The 18,498-nt window shown below is 37.2% G+C and overlaps 1 protein-coding gene across 13 annotated transcripts in view; it reads right to left on the bottom strand.

Annotated features, from left to right (window-relative positions):
* SMYD3 (SET and MYND domain containing 3) overlaps nucleotides 1-18,498 on the bottom strand; it is a 373,538-nt gene that overhangs the window by 110,954 nt on the left and 244,086 nt on the right. Inside the window, exon 1 of one of the 13 annotated variants that reach the window (XM_048934947.1) lies at nucleotides 7,454-7,476. The exons of the other annotated variants lie outside the window; for them this stretch is intronic. The gene's annotated coding sequence lies outside the window, so the exon portion shown is untranslated. Of the gene's footprint in view, nucleotides 1-7,453; nucleotides 7,477-18,498 lie in introns of those variants that run through there. 13 annotated transcript variants of the gene reach the window in all.

An 18,498-nucleotide genomic window follows, 5' to 3' on the forward strand; every position in this document is an offset into this window, starting at 1 on the left:
TAAATCAAGGCAACCAATCATTAGAACTTTATTTTGCATTCTGTGCATAGAATTACTGGCGTCTAATGTTACTGCTTGTCTCCTTTTCAAAACATGAAAGATTTCCTCTTTTCCTCTGGCTATGTCTGTCTTCTCTACCATTTCCTATCTTTCCTTCTCTCAGCACTAAAAATTTATTTCCAACTTTCAAAATCAGAATAAGTCTTCTTTACAGACTTATTCTGGTTTTGTTATATTTTTATGTCACTCTTCCCAACTGTCAAGGACCACCTGATCATTTTCTATTTAAATTGTCTCATTAACACATTTCTTCCTCAAAGCTTTCAAATGATGACCTGCTTATTCCTGTTTCTTACAATTTTAATAGGTTAGCTATGGTCTGAAATTAATTTTGATGGAAAACAGGAGATGAATCTGCTCAACTTCACTCAGCAAGCAAACAAGTCATTCAGCTGAGCTGTGAAAGCTTCAGATTTCAGTTCTTTCATTTTATCCTTAAAAGGCCAAAAACTCACATTTTTCAGTTATTGTTTCACACAATGGAAAGCATGAAAATTAACAAGAGTCCAGCCAGTGATCCAGGACACAGCATGCTTGAAATCCAACATTTTCAGATATTTCTAGCTCCCATTTAGTTGGCATTACATAAGGACAAGAGTTGTTCAAAACGTGTGTAGCGCAACAAGACTAACATCAGGAGTATGAAAGTACATTCTTGGGAGCTTATTGCTGGAATTGCAAGTACAGGTTGAAGTCATTGAGAATAATGAGCTAAATTCTAGCTACACAAAGAACAGAAATTTTAAGGCATTGCTTCAAACCTGTTTTATCAAAAATCTTTCATTATCAGAAAGCTCTCAACAGCAGGGGAAAAGATGCAGATGGTTTAAAGTTCAAGTTAGCAGAGTCAATACTGGAAAAGTTCTGTGGGATGTGGATAAGTTCTCATGCATTTGCACTCTTAGATCTAGACAATGTATCTTTCCAAAATAGGGCTGTTTTATTTCAGCCTTAAATAATCATTCTTGATGAAGGATTTGGAAAAAAAAGTTGCAGTGTGTTTCACAGAAAGAAGAACTGAAAAATTACTCTGAGTATTCTGATTTTCAGAACGTGTAAAACAATATTTTGACCTCTTTTCCAGCTTTGACAACTAATTCAAAATAAAATCTGAAAAATTCACTTTAAATCTTTTAAAACATAGCTTCATATCACTGCATAATTCAGTTCTAGCTACTTCACTGCTGTCTGTGCACATCAGGGATCTGTGCTGTATAACACACAGCCTGGAGAGCCTGCAAGTTTTAAACTTCTACCAAAGCTCCTTTCTTCATTTCTTTTACCTTTGTTATATCCAAGGTCCCAAGTAATCAATATTAAAAAGTTCATATATAGCATGACAATATATTTCCCTTACACTTAGCAACAGAATAGCAATGGTTCGTAGGAAGAAGGTATTATTTTTCAAAGGGGGATTGACTTTAGATGGAAAATTGATAAGTTTTTGATATTTTTTCCCATTAAATGATCTAGCAAAAGACATTACCTCAGCCTACAAGCATCAATACTTTCAACATTTCTACATACATTCAACATGCCTACGACACAGTTCCTAAATACAGAATCTCAGGTCTTTTCCAACCTTGGTGATTCTATGAATCTCTCATAACGCTGTATAGTAAGCACAGCTCAAAACTGCAATGCCTATTCCTATTTTCCTGCTCATACAAACACACAATTTGTAACTGAGTTGCAGAAGTAACATGGGCAAAATTCTACCTTTAAGAACATACCCATGACTTTGTTACAACCTGTGCAGTACTATTTTACAGTGAAACTATACCATTTTGAATGTATTTTATGCGAGTAATACATGTATCTTAAAAAGTAAAATCACAGATTAACTTCTTTTTCAAAAACATTCCACCACTCTGAGACGTAATCCAGTTTTCTGATTTGCTAATTCACGTACAGAGACTTCAGAGACTTTATTAGAACCTCTTCATAATCCTTACATATCATTTAAAGAAGTAAAAATCCATCTACCATTTGTACAGTCTTCTATTTAAAGTATTTTAAAATTCACTAAAGAGGGTTTTTCACATGCCCATTGCTCAATGCTGAAATTTCTTGAAGGAGAACTTCTTGGGGCAGCAGCGCATCAACCAATGTTGAACATATTTCTTTATCACAGGCTGTCACACTGTTCTCAAATGAAAAAAACACTACTACGTTCATTTTCCTACCTTCTATTTCTCAAGTTATATTACTGCTTGTAGACTTTTAATTGGCTTCATCATAACTCCCCTTACTCAAGACAAATTCCACCTTTAAGAAGTGGTGACATTCCCTACCTAAGAAAGTGTTTAAGATGCAGCTTCTTCAGAACTCTGAGGAGCATGTCATCTGGTCCCTCAGACTTGTACAGATTCAGCCTCATGAGGTGGTCGTGGACTTGCTCTGCTCTTACACCATGAAGGATTTTGTTCCCTCAATCCCCATTTAAAATTCAGGGACATTAGAAGTGTGAGAAACCTGATGTCTCTGGAGACTGAGGCAAGAAGCTCATTAAGCACCTCATCCTTCTCCATGTCTGAGCAGAGCAGCTCTCCCTTTTCATTTATTGGAGGGTGTATACTCTTGTTGCCTGTCTCCCTGCTTCTATTGCTTATACCTTTTTTTTAATTGCTTATACATTTTTTTCCCTCAGCCTGGCCAACAACCTAGGCACAATGAGCACTTCTCATTAAATGTGTGATTTATAAAGTTGAGTAGCAATGAAGAGATGCTGTAAACAGGAAAAAGCCAGCCAAGCCAGAAGGAATATGCTAATTAAAGAATACAAGTGAAATGCTACTTTTAAAAAGGCAGATATGGTGAAGGGAGAACGCTGGCTCCAAAGAGGAAGGAAGGAGGGTGTGTACCCTCAGCAAGATATGCATATTATATCCCAAGGCCCAGTTGCAGCTATCAGGGGAGGGAAACACTGATCCTTCACATCTCTATTTAGTGCAAGTCCCCAGGCAGCCTTCCTATTGAAAAAGATCTAGGAAGGAAGTTGAAAAGAAGGATGGCAAAAGGAACAAAAGAGAAAGAAAGGGAGCGAAGCTCCAAGTAGAAACTGCTCTGAGGCAGGGAGGTAACTGCGCAGCTCACTCAGAAGCTTCAATCCAAGGACAAACAAAGTCATTCCAGCCAAAATTAAGACACAGTCAATACGGAAAAGGGTAAGTCCAGAGACCAAGGAGTAGCGTTCCCTCTATTCTCTCTGGATAAGGTATTTTAGTGAGACAAAAACTGTAAAAGAAGCTACTGCCTTTCATCAGAACAACTGATACACACTGAAGGGAAAGAGTAAAGACTCATTTGTTGTAAATTAAGCAAGCATTTTGTTATTCCCAGATGAAATCTATACTCTTAAATGGTCTCCAAACAACATAAAAGAATATTTTTAACTGTTGAGAATCATCAGAGTGAACCTGTGCAGCAGTTTTTCAAAGTTTCACTTTAATTAGTTTAATGCTAAGAACATACTTCAGAAATTAATACCAAAGACTTAGTCAAACTTTTCACATTTTTACCATTAATTATTTCTGTTATGCCACTGGAAACACAGAGATACAGGCCCTAATCAGAGCTCCTAAGTGTTTCTTAATGAACTCCAAGGGGACCAAGTAATCATAATTATGTCTTACATAACTGGGACCCTTCCTCGTAACATGTTGTTTTGTCTGCATATCACATCTTTGTACAGCTTAATATTGCCTTTATCTCTTTATCTTCTCTGTTATTTCTTCATATAGGAAATGTTTTGATAAGATAGAATACACCTTCAGAGAATTGTCCTTATCTTTGACAATAGCTAGTTCTGCACTTACAGCAATAATCCTGAATTTGTTGAATTTGCTAATTATCATAGTATTATTAATCACAGTATCAGCTATCACTGTCTAAGTACACAGCTGGGTTAGCAACTCTAATATTCATACTTTCTAATAGTAAGTCATAACATTTGTTCCTAAAATGGAAAACTCAACTAGAATCCCAATTTCAGTAACAGATTGCACTGTTGTAATGACACTGAGGGCACTCTTCAATGACTTTCAGCATTTTGTCTGTATCTGTGACTGAAACATGGTGTTTAGGGATAGAGATTTTGAGTTAACTGTTTTACAAGATTGCTCCAAGCAAGCAGAGAGGCAGCCTTACTGTAACTGTTGCCTAACACATCTGCTCTCAGCTCCTTTCATGGTGTATTGACAAAGTAAATGGATTGCAATTCACGCAGGTGCATCTAAGCAAGTCAGATTAACTTCAAAAATCAACATTCAGTTCAATTCCAGAAGAAGCCAAAGCAGCTGAACTGTGATGCTGGCCAGCTAGGCATGGCCAGATAAGGCTTTACTGCCTATAGTGGAGAATATACTATGACAGTTACATGGCTCAAGTCCACCCGGGCACGTTTACAGGTGCAATGCACACATCTGAGCTACACAGAGATACATTATAAAGAGTGCTTTGTGTTATACATGCACAGGATGGGATGCTTACTCAGTGACCTTGGTTGACAGGAAGGGGCTTGTAGGATTCTCACAAAGCAGGTAGAATATAAATAGCATCTCGTAAAACACTTGTTTCTCTTTCCTGAAAAGAAATACCAGCATAGCATATATTGTGACTGTCAGCTGGATCTGAACACCTGTGCAGACCCGCTTGTCACATACAAACATTCTTTCACTTGGATACTAGCTCCCAAATGATATATGTTGCTTGCTCTTTCCCCATCTGGGCGTGAGTGAATTAGATTGTTCTGAATTTCCACCACCACAGCTCATGAATGCTGAAAATAACAGCCATTATCCTGAGTTCAGTTCCACATGCATCTTATATGTTGTTTGTATAAACACAAGCAGTATCTCTAAGCTTACTGAGAAGTAGAAGAAACGTAGGTCAAAACAAGTTGCCCTGAAGTAGGAAAAACAGATCTTTATTAGAGGAAATGAATTTCAGAAAAGACTAAGAACACAACCCAAAACATTCCAGAAAGCAGCTAAACAGCTCAGTCTATTCAAGTTAAAGTACCTGTCAAATGGTAATCATTAATCCACACCTCAACATTATCTAGAAACATTATAGGATACCAAGCTTTCAATTTCAGTTACTGTGGAAAGCAAATGAGGCCATACATAAAGATCTGTTTTGATATCTTGTGATGAAACTGTGGCTCCATTTAATTCAGTGGGTGATTCATCATTGACTTATGTACTCAACTATCACCAGGCAGTTCTTCCCCATAAGAGACTAAACTTTCAGAACAAAGGCAAAGGGACTGGCTTTGAACCTAAATTCAGAATTTCTCATTGTTTCGTCTTTCTCCCTCAAAAACAAAAACAAAAGAGAGAGAAACTAGTGTTAGTTAACACAGTGTTTATAGAACTGTAGATCAAGATTAGACACAGGAAAAGTGAAACTCTACAGGGAAACTGAAAAATATTCGAAGTATTTTTTCATCATCTTTAAACACATGGAGTTCATTGCATAGATTTATTGCCATTAATTTATGATGTATGTATTCACACATTTTTTCTTTTTTGTGTTCTGTTCTTTATTATTGCAACTCTATCAATCTCGTTCTTTCAGTGAACTCCACCTCACATCAGCTCTCTCTAGTTAATCAACATACACATCAGTCCAAAAGGTAGGGCAATGACAGAGACTCCAGGAAACAGCTTGCTAGGTATAAATTACATTCACCCAGTTAATGATATCTTTCTCTGCTGGACAACATCATTTGATGAGTCAATTCAACGTACATGTTGCCAAGAGATGTGCCTTGTGAGTGCTTTGAGTGCTATGTATAGGAGAGGAGGCAGGAGTGATCTCGTTTTGCCTGCACACGATATTCTCAAAATTCCCCAACTTGTTCTTAGGAAGAATGAAGATAATAGAATCAAGATTAATTACAAAAATCATAGAATGGCCCGGGTTGGAAGGGACCTCAAGGATCATGAATCTCTCTGTCGCAGGCAGGGCCACCAACCTCCATACCTAATTCTAAACCAGGCTGCCCAGGGCCCCATTCAATCTGGCTTTTAACTTCAGGGATGGGGCATCCACAACCTCTCTGGGCAGCCTGTTCCAGCCCCTCATCACTCTCATTGTAAAGAACTTCCCCAATATCCAACCTAAATCTTCTCTCCTTCAGCTTAAAACCATTTTCCCATGTCCTGCTGTTATCTATCCTTATAAAAAGTTGACTCCCCTCCTGTTTATAGGCTCCCTTTAGGTATTGGAAGGCTGCAATGAGGTCTTCTTTTCTCCAGGCTGAACAAGCCCAGCTCCCTCAGCCTGTCTTCATAGGGAAGGTTCTCTAGCCCTCTACTCATTTTTGGGGCCCTCCTCTGGACCCTCTCCAACAGCTCCCTGTCTTTCTTGCAAGCCAACAGGGCACAGTGAAAAACAAGCGGAGGTGACGACAGTTCCTTTTTCTTTCCTTTCGTTTTAATGCTTTCTCAAAGCCTTCACAAAAGCCAGAGGCTTCTGAGCAGTATCCTCTGCACAAACCTATTTTATGATAAGCTTGTCACTATTTGAAAGTGATAGAACTCTCAGCAGAAGGAATTCCCAACAAAGCTGATGTCTTTGTGTCCCTAGCATGGCTTCAGCATCCTGTTTTCACTGCTCTAATAAATCCTGAGGCAGCTTCGGGAACTAATAGAGAATTACAGTTTTGAAGAATCCAAAACATTTTGACAGCAGATCAAAATGCACAGGAGTGCAATTTACCCCTAAAGAAATTAGGCCTCGAACTAACCCACACCAAAGTCTGAATTAAATTACAGCACAGGTCATACATAAAGTACAAATGCTTCCAGTGGCAGCTGAACACTACTGCGGTCTTACTTCCTTATTTCAATCCTCTTTTTGTCTTTGTTTTTTTTTAATTTATATTACATTTTAACATATTTAGTATATTAATGCATTCCCAAAGCCATTTGACATTATATTACCAATAATTACCACTAATAGATAAAATAAGCTATACATCCACGCACGTAAGCTTCCTTTTCTATTGTCCCCTTTCACCCAGCTTGTCTGCTGCTGCACAGCAAGCAACTTTACTGATTGAGTAACACAAGGATAATTTATACCAGCTGGGGATTTAACCTATCTTGTTGCTATGAAGTCAAACATCTCTTAGAGCTGTACGGATCTTTTATACAGTTATGTAACAAAAAATGTAGAAAAGTCTAATATGGCTGAACATTTCCTCAGAGTGCTGACACTTCCTTCCTGCTCATTTCACTTGTAACACAGAAATAACTCTTGGATGACTTGACCTCTTTGAAAAGACAAGCTTTTCTGTACCTAAATCTGTTAATCAGATCAAATTGCAGAAGAAAATTTATAGCTATGTTCCTTTGAAAACTGAAAATGATTAATAATTCCTTACCCAAATGCCTGAGGAAAAATTGTGGAACAAACACTCCCCGCTTTACATCAGAAAATCACCCAATCTGCTTGATTTAATGCTGCTGGGTACATATCACTGCCTAGTGAAAAAGCAGAACGCAATCCATATGTTACACCTACAAATCGTAAAATTATCTGTAAAGATATAAATCATCAGTTTTAGAAGTGTTTCTGTCGATGGTATTGGTAGGCTCCAATTCCTCTCTATGGCCACTAAGATGAGTATGCAGGAACAGTCAGCATTTAAAAAAATATTAAGTCAATTTCTTGCTAAGTGAGATGAGACATTGCATGGACATGCAGACATACGGAGACTTGAAGAGATAGCATCGATATTTTCAGCATGTTGCCAATGAGTTTTCAAACCATCCCTGAAATGGATTTTCTTCTTGAGAAAGAACAAGAGGGTTTTCAGGAAAAAAGAGAAGTGCACACCACTGTCTAGGCTGGGCAGCAGGAATAAAAAATATTTTTTTCTGGTAAAAAAGTAATTATATATCATGAAAGAGTACTACTTTACAAGATGTTGCAAATCATGTCACACTCAAACACCAATTTTTGCACAGACCTTAGCTATGTCAGGTTGATACTTTGACCCTTGAAACGTGATTTATAGGAGATGCTGGCTTTGACAGGCTGTTTAACGTGTCATGGTGCTGCTTAATGCAAGTCAGAAGTTCTGTGTAATTCATTAGCATTCTTTCTTGATTGGAAACTACCCAGCCACCTGCCCCTGCTGTTGAAAAAGAAAAAGAAAAAGAAAAAGAAAAAGAAAAAGAAAAAGAAAAAGAAAAAGAAAAAGAAAAAGAAAAAGAAAAAGAAAAAGAAAAAGAAAAAGAAAAAGAAAAAGAAAAAGAAAAAGAAAAAGAAAAAGAAAAAGAAAAAGAAAACAAGAGAGTAATAAAAAAAGCAGTGAAACTTAAGAAGACTTTGTGGTCAAACTGTTGGTGCGGATGGGCAGGACTTGCAGAAACATCATTTCCATCTTGGGCAAATCACTTGTTCCTTGGACACGCTGACTTGGGCAGCAATTTTGCAATAGCTCAATCAGTCTAACATTAAGATTGCTGCACTAGTTGCTACAACTCTCACACAAATTACAGAAGTACAGGAGCTACCACAGAAGTATCCTAAGCATTAAAAACAAATCACTACCTACAGTAACATGTAATTTGCATATTTAATAATTCACACAATTAGCAGCATTAGTATGCAAGGATTCAACTTCCACATTTCTCAGTCATAATTCTAGCAAAAAATACATGCAGTCTGACTTCAGTAACAATGCACCCTCCTGCACAAAATTTCCATTTCTATCAGCAAGCAACAAAGAATCAAATTCTTCTTTGATACACAGACCCATTAGGGAAGACACCTACACCAGGTTGATCTAGATACACGGTTTGTACTGCAGAAAGGACAATGTGACCATCTCCTCCTTATTAATTTCTTCACATTTAAAACTATGTATAGAAATAGTGAAATGCTGAATCTATACAAAATGTTACAATACCAATGGCAGTTTAAGATTGGACACTTTTTCTTGCAAAACAAACTGCCAAAGCTTATCACTGTGAGTACAGACATTTCACATACTTCACCAGGTCAAAAGACGGCTTGTGACAGTCAGATAAGTCCATTTGCTACTCGGTGCTCCTTAAATACATACATTAAAAACACATGTATCCGTAAAGTGTAGCAAACTTAGCTGTAATACACTTTTCAACTAACTTTGAAGAGATACAGAACCAATATTTAACTCCAGTAAGCCCAGCTCCCAGCCCATAAAAAAACCCTGTTCTAACTGAGCCACTTACGTGCTCAAAATATATACACATGAACCTTCTAAAAAGTGGATTTGTTGACAGAAACCAGTCAGCAACAGTAAGTAAAGCATAGTATGGCAAAACTGTTTCTAATACACATTATGCCATGTGTGTGGCAGGTCAGTTTTCCACACAGAATTTGCACAAGTAGCCAAAAAAAAAGTGGGATATAAGCACTCCCTGAGGTCCTTCCATTTTTAAAACCAGAGCTTTCAAAATCTGTATGCATTCATTTAAAAGGATTATATGCCAAATTCACAGGAATAGTCTTTATTTCTAAAAAAAAAAAAAAAAGAGGCACAGGAAGAAAGAAACTTCTAGTGAACTCTTAGCTGAAGCCTTAACTATGAATCACATCTATAATACCTATAACTAGTTTATCTCACATTCATTCTCTATCACTTGTGTAGCAACTGCTTGCTTCTATACATGCAATATATGATACACTTTCAACAGATTGTTTAATATTGTATTAGTGACAATTTCAAAGCTCACCGTTGTTCTTTTCCAATGTTCTTTTCCAATCTCTTTGCAGAGGATTGGCAAAAAGCAACTGAAAAAAACCTCACATGAGGAAAGTGAAAAGGAAATAACAGTGAATGGGGCCTCCCGTTATCAGAGAGGAGACCAGATAAGCTAGGATTGCAATTTTCTAGCCTGCAAAAAGCTCAGCATCATCACTATGTGCACAATTCTGTCAGTCTTCAAGAAATGATCTAATGGCTTCTTTACATCTCCCCTCCACCAAGCAGTGAGAAAGCAGAACATCTCGGGCAGGTTCTACTTCTTAATTACTTTTTGTAAAAATCTTTTCAGAGGGTCAGAGCTGAAGAAATTCTTCCAATATCACACTAAAAACCTGAGGATCCACCATATGAAGCTTGGTACAGCAGAAGTTCTCTGAAGATGAATATTTACACATAACAAAGATCGCTGAATGAAAGTTTCAATGTTCTCTCTTTCATCAGCAGTTATGCAGATCACCCTCTGCTCTACCACAAATATTGATTTATATTCATCATGGAAATTTCATGGTTTTCAGGCCTGAGAGAAAATCAATGCAGTAATGTTCATGTTGGGTTTTCCGTTAGCCAGCACATAGGCGTGAAGGAAGAGGGCACACAATGAGGCCCTTTGCTGAGTCTGTAGGTAAACAGATGAAAAATGTGAGAGCAAAAACGCTGGTAGTGAATGGAAAGTAAATCTTTTAACAACCCTAATACTAATATTCTTTGAAAGCGGATTTAATGCTTCCATCTCAGAAGACTATATTTAGCACTCCAGGAAACACATTTCTACTAGGAATTTGGCAGGTTTGGGGATTATTATTCAAGGTGTTGCAGAAAGACAAATCCCCTCTCATACTCCTCATACATAAAAATTGCTACAGCGATGCTTTCTTATTCAATGCTAACAGTGTATTTCATTCATACATATTTCTCTGTAAAATAATAGATGCTATATTGCTGTGTAATTTCATGACTAATGCAACAATGTGCTCTTTGAAACAGAACCTGCCATGACTCCATTCATACCTGTGACGGAAAAGTCAAGATACTGGAGGAATTGGAGGGTACATACATGTCAATGGAAGTGATATACTACTATTACATAGTGAAGGTATTACATAGTGAAAGAACAGAGTACATGCACTAGCTAAATCATTCATCTAATCTAATGAGTTTAACTCAAATTATACATCGTTGGTGTGACTGATTTCTTGGACTGTCGACTGCTTGAACTCCTGAAATGCACAACACCACTGGAGTCAATAGAGAGAATCCTATTTATCTTTGCAATTAACTGTTATGTATAACATTTCCCACTAAACTGTGGTTCACTGCTCTATGAGTGTAACCTACTTCTAGGAAAAATACTAATATGTCTAGAAAAAATACTACAATTCTGCATAATTCTGGAATAGAGAGTATAATAAAGACTATAAAAAGCCACTGAATTCACTCCATTAGAGTATCTAAAATTCCCTTTGCTTGTAAGAAATATTCGAGGAAATCAGATTTCTGTATTGCACCAGAGTGGGGAAAAAAAAAAATGTGGCAACTGAACTGCAGTTCTACATGCTAGGAAATGAACACAATCAGTAGTTTGCATTTGTAATGAATGAAATGAATTTTCACTACCAGAAAATAATGGAACAAAAGTAACAGCATTCATTAGAAGCATTTTAAGATGTATCACTATGTTTGAAGCTTTCCAAAATTAACTTCCAATATTAATGAACACACATGGATTTCAGCCATCAGAGTTTACTGCAGGGCTAAATTTCATTTTCCTGATTATCAGCTTGCCTCTAAACACAACAATCCAAAAGGGGAACCAAAACTAAAATCACATAAAGAAAACCTGTTTGAATACTTCTCTAAAGTAGAACCTACCCTACAAATGATCTATTTTTATTAGTGCTTTCATCTCTGGATAAAATTTTAAGATTTACAAGGGAACAGATACAATTCTCTAGTTCCCTTTCAGAAAGACACTATTTTGTTTGCCTTCTCTCAATGAAGCTGGAGTGACTCTCTGGAGTATACCTATACTACAGAGAAAAATGAGTCAGTGAGCACCCCAAATCTTGCCCACAAAGCAAGGAATACCAGTACTCACTACGCTCAGTACTCATGGCCAGGCTATATCTAGCTTGTGACCAGCTGGCTGATAACCTCCTGAAATTAACTGATGCAACTCTCCATGGCAAATCAACGCTTTTTCTTGATTGCTCTGTGGCCAAATCCTCAATATTCTTTTGCTTTTAAGCAAAGCTAGAAGTAAGATGAAAAGACATTACATGATTTTTATTTTTTTTTTCCAGTGAAACAGCAAGTGTAAACAGGCTAACTCCAATGGGGCATACAGCTGATACCTTCTAACTTCAGAAAAGGCACACGGGAACAGATATGAGAAAAGCTAGATGTTATCAACGTGCAAGAACTTCAGCCCCACACTTCAGCAGTAATTCCTTCTTCACAAACTAAATTCTGTGCCAATGTAATTCAATCCAGTTTTACCAAGGGTAATAAAGCCGTATACATTTACAGCAGTAGGTAATTTGGCCCAGAAAAAAAATGAACTGCTAATTAGTGAGATCAAGGGTTGGCACGACAGTCTCAGCCAGCTTCAGTCTTGGGATTAAATAAAGATTATCTCTATTTATCTCATTTGTTTTTGTCATAAATGTATTTAGGAGGGTTCTACCTGATGCATAAGAATTTCTTTCCTCAAATTACCGCATTGTGCACTAGAGTAATTTAAACACTTATTTCAGTAGTTCAGATAATTACATTTAAGTACTTAGAACAAGCTTATATAAAGTAGTTTTACTCTGTTTTATTATGTGACAGATACTGTATTACTCATGAGTAGCCAGAGCCTGTCATATTGAAAAATGTCATGAATAAGTCATATATTATGCATGCATGTATAGTTCAGCATAGTCAAACATAACCAAACAATTAATAAAACAAACGAAGAATGCATAATTGAAGTGCTAAATCTGAGAGCTCAAAAGTGAACTGACTAGCAGAGAATTATTCATCTCTCAGAAAAATACCCACTGTAATTTGAGTGCGCTCAACCAACCAACCTACAGCCTTTAAAAAAATATTGCTATTACAAATTGATTATACTTTTTAATAGTGATAAATCCTCATGAAATTAGTTACTGCTTACCAGAGTTATAGCATCAAGCTTTTGAAACAAAGAAAGTAATTGCTAGCAAAAGTTAATGACCAATTTCAAAAGGGATCACCCCTTAACTAAATCACATCATATACAGTGGTAATCATAAAATAGGATCATTTTGATTCCATCTGCATCTTAAAGTGAACAGACTGTATTGGAATGAGTTATGTTAATCCAGAGTCAGCAGTTAATGCAATTAGGAGGGGCGCTGAAAGATCAGAAGAAAAAAAAATTGTTCTACATTAAGAAGATGATGCTCTAAAAAAAAAAAAAAACAACAAAAAAACTGTAACCCATGAACCACTCCTCACAAGCAGCTACTGTCAGACTTGTGCTTGCCCGACTGTCTGTTAAGTGTGACCTAATCACCAGAACATGAGGGAACGTGAGACCGTAGTATTCTTAAAATAGAGAACATACATCATTTACACAGACCTACCTGATTTTTTTTTACAAAGAAAAGTGACTAGATATTTTTTTTATTACAAAAACAAGAACAAAGTAAACTATACCTTTAAAATCTGCTCAATGCTATATTTCATGAATCACTGTAGCTATTATTTAAATGCAACTTTTGGTTTGATCAATAACTACAAGCGAATTTAAATAAATCATCGGTAGTTTTATCAACAAGTCAAATGGAATGAAATGAAAAACAATGGCCAGTTCCAGCATCTTTAACTTTATCCCTCATCTTATTCATCCTCTTCAGTTCTTTTGTTTACTATTTTGAAGAACTATTCAGAAAAAAAGAAGAGAAAAAACAACAACAACAAAAAAAAAACACTGAATGATTATGTTCACCTGGTAAACCTGGGGACTAAAAGTGCTTCTTTAATAAGTTTCCTCCTGTTTGCAAATAAAGACAAAAGGACTTTTTAAAGACTTCTCTTATCAAACTGCCAATATGTGTATCTGCTGTTATACATCATTTCTGGCTCAATGGCCTCAGCAATAGATTCCAGCTTTCAAGACATTTGTATCTCCACCTGTTTCTGTATTGGACTTCTCTCAGCCTTAATGAACACCATTTACTAAAACGATCTCGGCTTGGATCTGAAATGCTGTGCTATGCAGGTGAGACATGCAGTACAGTTAGGATACGTAGACTGTATTGGGATAAAGTACTGAAAAACTTGAATATGAATTCAGCCCCTCTCTCACCCCTCTCTCATCTCTGTCGTCTGGAGTGGTCAGCTTGACCTGACCTTGTTAAAATTCGTACGATGGTCCATGGTTGAACATACTTGGGAACTCAAATCAGGCAGAACTCCAGTGTGCTGTGGAATTTTTTTCTCTAGGATTTCAGGTAAGCTCTGGCAAAAGCAAGTCTCCTTTACAAGAAACAGAGCACCTCTAGAACCTCGAAGAACCAAGCAGTTTCTACCTTAACAGAAGTGCAAGATAGAAGACCATAGGCAGCTGCCACACCAACTCCAGCAACCAAAGCCTCAAGCTCAAGTAAATAAATAAAGCAATCTTCAGCATATTCTGCCAACTTCATTTAGTCAAGTCAGGAAGACAGAGTTCCCAGAAATACGGTAGAAATCAGGCAGAAAGAGGGCAGTGATACTCCACAACACACTGCTCCTCAGAGTAGCCATCTCAGCCCACAGCATAACAAAGCTTGGTTTGAAGGGCCAGTAGCTGCCCCACTACTGCTAGCATAGAGGCTCCTGGCCAGTCTCTGCTTCGTTAGCTAGGCTTTAGGAGACTGCTTTAGTGTAAGACAGGAGCTCATTCTCTTCTGCTGGTAACAAGGTGCTCCCTAAAGCTCATGATCAAATGTGGAGGTACAAGAGGTGCTTACTCAAAATCTTATTTCAGTCTTATTTGAAGCTGAAATGTGATACAAATGAGCAAGTATTTGGCATACAATAAAGGAAGATTGTTTTAAAAAAAAAACAACAACAATGGAATTGTTTAAAAAACAAAACAAAATAAGCTTATGCAACTCCCTGGTTAATCAAAACTTCTAAGGCACTTGCACTATTGCAGATGCAATATGAAAACAATCTTTGTTACTTACTTTTGTGCATAGTTAAGATGAGAAAAACTGCAAACCAGAGGAACAACTACTCCACTGAACTCTGTGGTTGGCCTTGCCTCTCTAATAGCTGGAACCTAAGCCTCTGTTACGAAGCACCCCAAACTGCGATATGGGCGACAGCATGTCTGGGAAACTTTGAACTAATACAAATATAAGTTCACAGTTGTCATCACCCCCAGTTGTCATCACACAGTCTTGGTTGCAAATCTGAATGAAGTCCAGTGATGCCACAGTCCTTTCCTCCCTACTTTCATATGTCTTTTTCTCCCTACCTCTAAATATTTTTGAATACATTGCCAACTGAAAGCCCTCAAAGTTGGAATGCTTACCATCATTTAGAATTTGCAAGGGAGTCAGTTTTAATGAAAACATTACTCCCTTCTTTTTCAGTTCTGCTGCTCCCACGCTATTGTTGGCAGCTTAAGATCCATATCAGAAGGAAAGCACGTAAAATTCACCCAGCCATGCAGTGATCCTGTAGGATATTTAATGTGCACAAGTATCTGCAGCTGTGCATTGCTTCTGATCCATAGGAGACTACATATGGGTATTGAAATCAGAACACATGACATCCTTGTTATTAGATGCACATGTCTTTAAAGCAAACAAGTCCAACAATATCAAAACAAAAACACACACACACACAAATCCAAGATACTTGCTCCTAGCAGAATTATTTCACTCTCTCAGCTCAGAGCACAGAAATGCAACAAGGTAAAAAGTTAATTACATCTATAGTGCGAAGTCTTAAAATTCTAAAGCACCATTAACATTCAAATCACTTACGTTTTTCACTCTCTATAGCCTAAATTCTTGTATGATTTCAAACTCTTGCTAGAACACAATTGAGTGTTCAGCTAGAGCTGTATGGCAAAACCAGGTCCACTCAGATATCTAAATCATGCCTATTTTTTACAGGAATGTTGAGGAGCAGGGAACAAATGATCAGAAAGGTTTTTCATCTCCAAACACTTTCATACTGAGTTCAGGTGTCTTACTCAAAGCAATCCTTTTGTCAAATACATATTAAGGAACAAAATAAAGGATAACTGGGAAATTAAGAGCTTGTTACGTGCAAGTGAGACTAGCTGATATAATACCCTCCTTTGGCTTTACATTCTGAAAACTTATGCTGTAAATGAACTAAATATAAGAAAAGGATACACAGAAAAGACAACAGAAAACAACACTTTCTTGCAGTTATTTTTCTTATATATGAACTGAAACAAAACTCCATGCTGATCTTTGATATAGATGCCTAAAAAGTCTAGCATTTTTGCCATGAATTTAGGAAATGTAAATGTAAGGCAAGAGACTTAGGAAGGCTTTAACTAATAATTCATAGCAGAGACTACATTTAGGTCAAAAAACTTTGCAACCATCATAAATTCTAAAGGGTACACAGTTCATCTGGCTTATGGAGAGAAATCTTCACAGACTTAAGCAGTGATATATCTCAAAAGGTATAGACATTTGTAAACCATATCTTGCAGTCCTTACACAGAAATCCACCCCTACTGATCTCTAGAGAAATTTTACTGGTACAAATATATTAGGACTTAACAAACAAGCTGGCCTTATGCTGAACAAAGGCCTTCTTTTTTGGCCTCTGCATACCAGGATACCAATACAAACAAGCCTTCATGCATGTCTGTGGTTTTGCCCAGTCTGAATTTCAGATTTGCACTACACTTATGAATTTAGTAAATTAGCTCTTCTGTTTTTGGATAGCACTGGGGCAAGTCGCCCCTGAGCTGGTTCAGGACAGCTCTCCAGCCAGAGCACCACTGGCAAAAGAGCTGGTCATGCTTACGAGCTTCATGACTCACTGAAGTCCTCAGGAAGGGGCATGGCTTTTGACTGACATTTTGAGAAGTCAACTTAATCTGACAAAGACTCACCATATTCTGACCTAAAGTGAGTCACCCATGACTGTTCCTTTTCCTTGTTCCTCCTGGGTTGTTTATGTACAAGCACCCCTGACCACAGTGTCCACCTCAGTGTTGGGAAATGGCAGATTCACCTCTAATTAAATTGTTCTGGTCATTCAGGAGCAGCAGACCTTTGACCAGTACTTTATGGGATATTCAAGACAATCCAATCCACTGGCATAGGTGACCAGGGTTTCCTTTTTACAAGCCTAGACATGTTTTTGTCTTCTCAGCTGTGTAATAGCAAAGCACTATCCTCATCAAGAAGGCAACTGGGGATACTTGGAAGACTTTACTCTTGTACTCTGCCTCCTGTACACTGAAAGAAACAATATATTTCTTTGAACTAGTCTTTCACCTATATTAGTCATTCAAATTTTTTTTTAAAACCTACTTAAATCTTGTAAGTTTCATTAAAATAACTAATCACAAAGGTAGCTTATATCGGCCAGCAGGTACCCTGCCTTACTTTACAATTGGTTTTTGTCTCACAGAGGGATATGAAGGGAACAGGCACCAAGAGTCTTTGTTTCTGTTTTAACAGTCAAATGCCTCTATCAGTCGGTGAAATCCATGAGCATCTTTTACATTATGTCCACAATCTCATTTAGTTAAGAAGACGAGGAGGATTGAAGAAGACGTATGAGGATTTAATGGATACACTCAAGTCAACTGTATCACTTAAACAGCTATCATCTACAAGGAATATTCAATGATATAAAACAATGTTTTATATGTTTTATATTTATAATTTTACTACACCTTATAGAAGAAAGAAATCTTGACTGTAAGATTTAACAGGGAAACAAAAATGTACTTGATTTGTAATGATTTTTGAAATACTTAATTATGTATACATAATGGGTAATTGAATTGTCTTAAGCAACAGTTCATTTGATAAGACTGCAAGATTTTTTCTGGTTTGCTTTTTTGGCGTTTCTCTCTTTTCTTCTATTTTGTTTTATCTTCTAACATGGTAAGATGGAAAAATTATACATCTGGGGATTCTGACATAGCATTACACCAACCCCAATTTATTACATTTTCATTTTTATTTTTCCAGTCAGCAGATGACCACATTCTGGGTGTAAACTTAGGCTTCTGTACTGGGGTGCACAATGTGGCTTGGCACCCTTTAGTGACTTTCCTGCGGTATGAGTCTACCACTGAGATTTCCATTTTCTTCTCTATGCTATAGAATGCTGTCTTAGTGAGCTTGTATCAACACTACTGCAGTTCTCCTACAAGTCTGATGACAATTTCAGTTGATGACATGTCAAAGGGTTCTCACAAGGATGTTTTCAGCCAATTCACAGACAGCATAATAGAAATGTCTCTTTTTTAACACTGATGTCAAAAATATTTTGTCAACCTGAAGTGAGGTGGAGGCGGGCTTCAAAATCACACTGATCACCTCCGCTCCAGAGCAGTGACATTTTAATTCCTGTATCCCTCTGGTGTGCAACTGATAGGCCTGGGCAATTTGTCTCTGCTTTCCTTCATTCCCAGCTTTCCTTCATTC

This window comes from Lagopus muta, chromosome 2 (genome assembly GCF_023343835.1).
Source record: "Lagopus muta isolate bLagMut1 chromosome 2, bLagMut1 primary, whole genome shotgun sequence".
NCBI classification, from domain to species: Eukaryota; Metazoa; Chordata; class Aves; order Galliformes; family Phasianidae; genus Lagopus; species Lagopus muta.